Source organism: Cricetulus griseus, chromosome 3, assembly GCF_003668045.3.
Source record: "Cricetulus griseus strain 17A/GY chromosome 3, alternate assembly CriGri-PICRH-1.0, whole genome shotgun sequence".
NCBI classification, from domain to species: domain Eukaryota; kingdom Metazoa; phylum Chordata; class Mammalia; order Rodentia; family Cricetidae; genus Cricetulus; species Cricetulus griseus.
In genome coordinates this window covers 183,516,661-183,523,046 of record NC_048596.1, presented here as the reverse complement: position 1 = coordinate 183,523,046, position 6,386 = coordinate 183,516,661, and the positions used below count along the sequence as shown (strand labels likewise).

General features: G+C 46.4%; 1 non-coding gene across 1 annotated transcript; it reads left to right on the top strand.

Annotated features, from left to right (window-relative positions):
• Positions 1-5,995: 5,995 nt before the first annotated feature.
• LOC113834697 lies at positions 5,996-6,102 on the top strand. The gene has a single exon (XR_003483431.1). It is a non-coding gene; the product is annotated as a U6 spliceosomal RNA (small nuclear RNA).
• The last annotated feature ends 284 nt before the right edge of the window (positions 6,103-6,386 follow it).

The following is a 6,386-nucleotide window of genomic DNA, read 5'->3' as shown; positions in this document are numbered from 1 at the left end:
ACTCTACCTGAGCTACTCCACTAGCTGTCCTCAAAGAAGTTAAATGTTCAGTTTGAGGCATGGAGGGGAGAGGACCCCCTTTTTTCATTCAGTGTTATGGTAACATCTGTGTCTCAAAAGGTTAAGAATGGCGGTTATGGAAGGCATATGATTAGGCCAGTCACCATCCTAAACAGGACCCAAAACTGCCACAGTCACGAGAAAGGAAAAGTGTTTCATGCTCCAAAGAAAACAAAGCCACTTCCAACAGGAATTGGCTGTCATAGTCTCTGCACTTGGAAAAAAAAAAAAAAAAATCAACAGAGCGTCCGCCCAGCCTGCCCAAGGCCCATCCCTTAAGCCCAGGTCTCCAGGGACCGCAGTGTGCCTTTGTTTTCCAGTCTGTGGGCAACTGGCTTGGCCAGGAGCCAGAGTGAGAGACCTTTACGGAAGAAAATCCTGCGGGGTGCTGAGCCATGCAGGCTGGAAGCGGCTCAGGGTGGGCTCAGACCCGGACAGAGATACCCGAAGCGCACAGAGCAGTAGGAACAAAGTGCCTGCTGCAGAGGCAGCGTCCCGGCCTGCTTTCTTCATGGCCCTCCTGACCCATGCAGCACCATGATCTTACTCATGGGCCCTTGGTGCTTTTAGAAGAAAGTTTGAAACTTTCAAAATTGGGAAGGCCATGTATTCTCCCAGGGTCCCCCTCAGCTTTCAGAAGCTCCCTTGCTACGTTGGTATTCAGGGACACTCCCTTCCTCTGACCCTTCTTGGCTTTGGAAGAGGAGGACCTAGGAGGTGGCAGATGTCCCAATAAATGCTGGAAGGAGCCCCGTGAGTGCGCAGGCGGCCGAGCCAGAGAGCTGCGCCAGCACTCAGGGTAACCTCCGGGGAGGGCGCAGTCCACACACATCCTGGCTTCCAAGAGCAGACCTTGGGTGTCTGCCCACAGTCAGACTCTCCGGCTCAACCCCAGGCTTTGAGCCCCAGAGGCAGGAGGAGGGATGTCCCTTGGTGTGGAGCTGTCCTTCTGCACTTGTATAAATTTCTCTTTAAAACACCCCAGTGACGCTTAGTCTCCAACTCCAAGCTTCCCCGTAGCCATAAATGGCACCTTCATCACCAGGGCTTATCCTTGGGGCACCAACTTATGGTGGCACCACTTCCTTGGAAAGGCCTTTCTAGTCACCATCTCCTAAGTGCTTGTACCTATGCGCCAACTTTCTTTCACTAAAGTCGACCTCTCTCAGGGTCACATTCTGTCTCCACTCAGTCTGTAAAGTCATGAGGGCTTGGGACAGCTACACAGTCTCTTTCTTTTGCTCAGGGGCTTGGCAGACTTCTCTCCTCCTCTGTGTGCCTCAGGGAGTAGACAAATGGGGACAATGCCTACGGCCTCTGCAGAAGCCAGTCTCAGGCAGTTTGCACCGACTGGCCCCATTGCCCAAGTTCCCTGGCTGGCAGGTGGGAGCCCTAATGGGAGATGAGAGTAGTGAGCTTTCTCCTAGTGAAGCCCCTGATGGCAGCTCTCCCCCACAGGTCTTCCTGGTGATCACCTTGTCACATACCCCTTTTCAGATCGGCGTAGCATTGGCTGCCATGTGCTACCTTATGCCTCCAGACAGATTTCCTCTTGACCCTTCCTACACGTTGCACACGGTACCTTTGTTAAACTCTCCTTTGGATGGTGCAATTGTTACTTTCCATGACCAAGTCTGGGATCATGTCTGATTCACTGACCGCTGTTTCCTCAACAACACACTGAGTAGGGTCTGGCAGATCCTAGGCACTCAATGTGACTACTTTCAATAGGTAGCTTCATTTATTTTGTTTCAGTGCTGTGCTATGAGTTGAATCCAGGGTCCTGAACATCCTAAGTAAGCATCTTGTCATGAAACTGCAGCCCCAGTCTTGACAAATGAATGAATGAATGAATGAATGAATGAATGAATGAATGAATGAGCATGCTTGAGGCTGCAGAGATGGCTCAGCAGTTACGAGAGCTTATTGCTCTTGCAGAGGGAAATAATTTGGTTTCCAGCAGCCATACCAAGTGGCTCACGAACCCAACACCAAGGCACCCACACATGTGAGCATACCTGCATACAGACACACATACACACAATTAAAAATAAAATATCTTTTAAAAGAAGAAGGCTAGCCAGGCAGTGGTGGTGCATACCCTTAATCCCAGCACTCAGGAGGCAGATGGAGGGAGATCTCTGTGAGTTTGAGGCCAGCCTGGCCTACAGATGGAGTTCCAGGACAGCCAGGGCTGTTATACAGAGAAATCCTGTCTTCTTAAAAAAAAGAAAGAAAGAAAGGAAAAAAGAAAGAAAGAAAGAGAATGTCGTGTTTTAATTTTATTAAAGTATAATTCGTATATTGTAAAATTCACCCTCTTAACAATACATTTTTGGATTTTTGGTATACTCACAAGCCTCTGTGACCATGGGCACTAACTGGAGAAGGCTTTCATTACCCTATACTAATGAGCAGTCCTAGCCCAGGTGTCCCTTCCATCCCTGGCAATCCAATCTGTGCTCATTTGTCTATGAATTTGCCTATTCAGGACATGTCACATAAGTTGGATCACATTGTATGTTATTTTTTTTGTGTCTTCTTTCTTTTCTTTCAAAATTCATCTGTGTTTAGTATGCATCAGTGTTCTATTAATTCTTATGGCTGAATAATTTTCCATTGTGTACATGTACAAGTGTGCACACACATACATAGGCATAAACATCTCTGAATGTTTGAATAATGCCTCTGTGAACATTGTTATGCATACTTTATATGAACATATATTTTCTTTCTTTTTTATTATTTTATTCTATGTGTATGGGTTTTTTGTCTGCATGCATATGTGTGCACCATGATCATGACTGGTACCTGCCAAGGTCAGAGGGGTGTGTAATCCCCTGGCACTGGAGTTACGGATGGTCGTGAGCCATCATGTGGGTGCTGGAGATTGAACCCAGGTCCTCTATTAGAGTAACAAGTGCTCTAAACTGCTGGGCCATCTCTCCAGCCCCCTCCCACCCTCCCCCACACTGTTATTTTGAGACAGGATCTTGCTGTGTAGTCTGCAATAGCCTCTAACTCATGATCCTCTTGCCTCGGTCTCCTGAGCACTGAGATTACAGGTATGTGCCATCATGCCTGGCTAAACAGGCTCTCAGTACTCATGGCATGTACATGGGGGGGGCTGCTAGGTCACATGATCACTTTGCAGTTAATGTTTCAGGAAGGATCCTGTATGTTCGGTTTCTGTGTATCCCGCAACACTGCATAGTGCTTTCTTTGTCATGTGGCTGCCGGTATTGACATCTGCATGGTGAAGTGCCCAAACAGACCAGGATGTGGAGCAAAGGAGGTCTCAACAACTGCAGATCCACCCTTATGTACACATTAGGTAATCAGACTACACAAACAAAAATGCTCACACCAGTGTTGCTGGTTTAAAGAAAATTGAAACAACCCAATGTCCATTGAGCATAGATTACATAAATACCTTGTGGACTGTCCATCAAACAAAATAAATGAACTCTAGCTACCCAGAAGAGTGTGGGGTGGGGTGGGGGGTCTCACATAGTGTTGAAAGAACCAAGTCCCAAGAGAATACATACAGGATGATTTCTTTGGTATAAACTTCCAAAACAAAGGAAACAGAATCATGTGCCTTAAGGTTACATGTGTAGGTGGAAAAACTATTAAAATGATTCTAACAAAAAAACAGGATATCAGTTACCCCTGGCAGCAAAAGGGAAACCCATGTCAGGGAAGGGCACGGGAAACTTCCACAGACCACAGCCAGTTGAGTCCTCATCCTAGGCTTGCACACTCGAAGGCTGTTCTGAATAATTGCAGCTGGACACAGGCACTTGCCTACTTACCTTCCATTCTGAAAGTCTGAGCTGATAATTCAAAGACTGGGCAGAACAGAACCCAGAGCCAGGTGTCAGGAGGCCTGGATTCTAGATCAGGTTCAGCACTCAAGAGCAGTGTGATCCCCAGGCACATTATCTACTCTCTGTCTGAGGTTCCTTATCCCTAAAGTGAGGATGCTAACAACGTCAGCCCTCCTGAGGCTTCCTAAGTCTAGATGCTGTACTAAGAGTCCACTTGTGTTATCAGGAGCCATTCTGCAGCTCCAAGGTTGATTGAAAAAAAAAAGTTGGAAGCCAGAGCCTGCCTAAGGGTAGAGCTGGGAGTGGACCTTGAGCTCTCCACCTCTCAATGGGAGGCTGCCGTCTCCAAAGGCTGCATCCCCCTCCCTTTCCCACACTGTGAATGGCTGTCTCCTATCCCAGTCAAGATGATAAAATGACCACAACTCTCAGGTTTGTGTCTTCTCCATGTGAGACACAGACAACAGACCCTAGCGAGTCTGGGTACAAACTACAAAAGTCACAAGGACAGGATTAGTACTGGTCTAATTTGGATCAAGTGTCCATCCACCTCTGATCCAATCAGCTGTGGCAAAGGAACAGAATCACACACCAAATGAGACACAAGCCATGAAACTGAATGGGAGCACAGTAGTTGGCTGAAGAGACACATGCATGGCCCTAGAACAGGGAGCACGGAACAAACTATTGAACATCAACTCCTACTTAACCTAATCTCTTTAACAGTCGGTGGAGCAATGTGGACAAGTTCATTCTATAGACAAAGAGACTGAGAACCAGGCAGTGCCCAGGGTTCTCTTTTTGTCTTTTTTTTTCAAGATAGGGTTTCTCTATATAACCCTGGACATCCTGGAACTCACTCTGGAGACCAGGCTGGCCTCAAACTCACTGAGATCCGCCTGCCTCTGCCTCCCAAGTGCTGGGGTTAAAGGCTAGTGCCACCTCCACCCAGCATGCCCAGGGTTCTTTAAGAGTAGCACTGTGCACATTTTGGGATCAACAATTATCTGTAGTGGGTGGGAGGTGCTATCACATGAACCATGCCATGGTTAGCAGCTGTCCTGGGCTCTCCTAACCAGATATTATTGACACCCCTCCAGCTGTGACAGTCAAAAAACTGGGGCTGCAGAGTTAAAAGTACTCATTACTATTGCAGAAGACCAGGGTCTAGTTCCCAGCACTCACAACAGGCAGCCCACAATCTGGCTTCTAGGTGCATGTACAAACAGGCACACACACATACTAAAGTAAAAATACTTAAATCATTTTTAAAAATGATTCCTAAGGGATTAGGTATGCATTGTCCTTAGTGTGCAAAGCCCTATGTTTAACCCCCTCTATATGTGATGTCAAATGGGCCCTGGAGTTGGGAACTGTGGTGGTTTGAAAGCAAATGGCCCCCAAAGGGAGTGGCACTATTAGGAAGTGTGGCTTTGTTGGAGTAGGTGTGGCCTTGTTGAAGTAAGTGTGTGACTATGGGGGTGGGCTTTGAGGTCTCCTATGCTCAAGCTATACCCAGTTACACAGTTCTCTTCCTGTTGCCTGCAAACCAAAATGTAGGACTCTCAGCGTTCTCTAGCACCATGTCTGCCTGCATGCCACCATGTCCCACCATGAGGATAATGGACTGAACCTCTGAAATTGTAAGCCAGCCATAGTTAAATATCTTCCTAACAAGAATTGCCATGGTCATGGTGTCTCTTAATGTCAATAGAAACCGTAACTATGACAGGAACCTTTTAAACAGGTTAGCGTGTTGTGCTTGTGCAATCCCTTTCCACTACTAACACAGAACCAGGATCCAAATCCAGGCTGAGTGACTCTGAGGCCTATTCTTAGTCACAGTCTCCCTCATGGTAATATCTAAATTGCCTCATATAGTTGCAATGCTATCAGTGTGAACACACCTTAAAGAGTTAGGTGAAACATAAATGTAGCATACCACGTCTGCAAATTCTTCTCATGTGTTTCCAGTTCTGTATCGCTGCTCAACAGGACAGGGCTCTCCATCACCAACCAACCACATTCCACATTTGGCTTCCTAATATGGTTGCTTCCTACGTACTTCCCTTCATGGAGATTGACACATTTTAAAAAATTACTACATGCTCATTTCGGCAGCACATATACTAAAATTGAAACCATACAGAGAAGATTAGCATGGCCCCTGCACAAGGATGACACGCAAATTCGTGAAGTGTTCCATATTTTAAAAAAATTACTACAATTTATTTACTTATCTGTGTATGTCTGTGTGTATGGGTGTTCATGTATGTAGGTATATGAGTACCGTGTTGAGTGTATAGAGACCAAAAGGCAACTTTCAGGAGTCAGTTCTCACCTCCTACCAGTGGGTCCCAGAAATTGAACTCAGGTTGTCAGTATTGGCTGTAGGCTCCTTTACAGTGAGCCATCTTTCATGAGAATTGCTATTTCCAAGTTCTTGCCTTCATGTGTCTAATTCCAACTCTCTGTGCTTTGTCTTACCATAGCTGT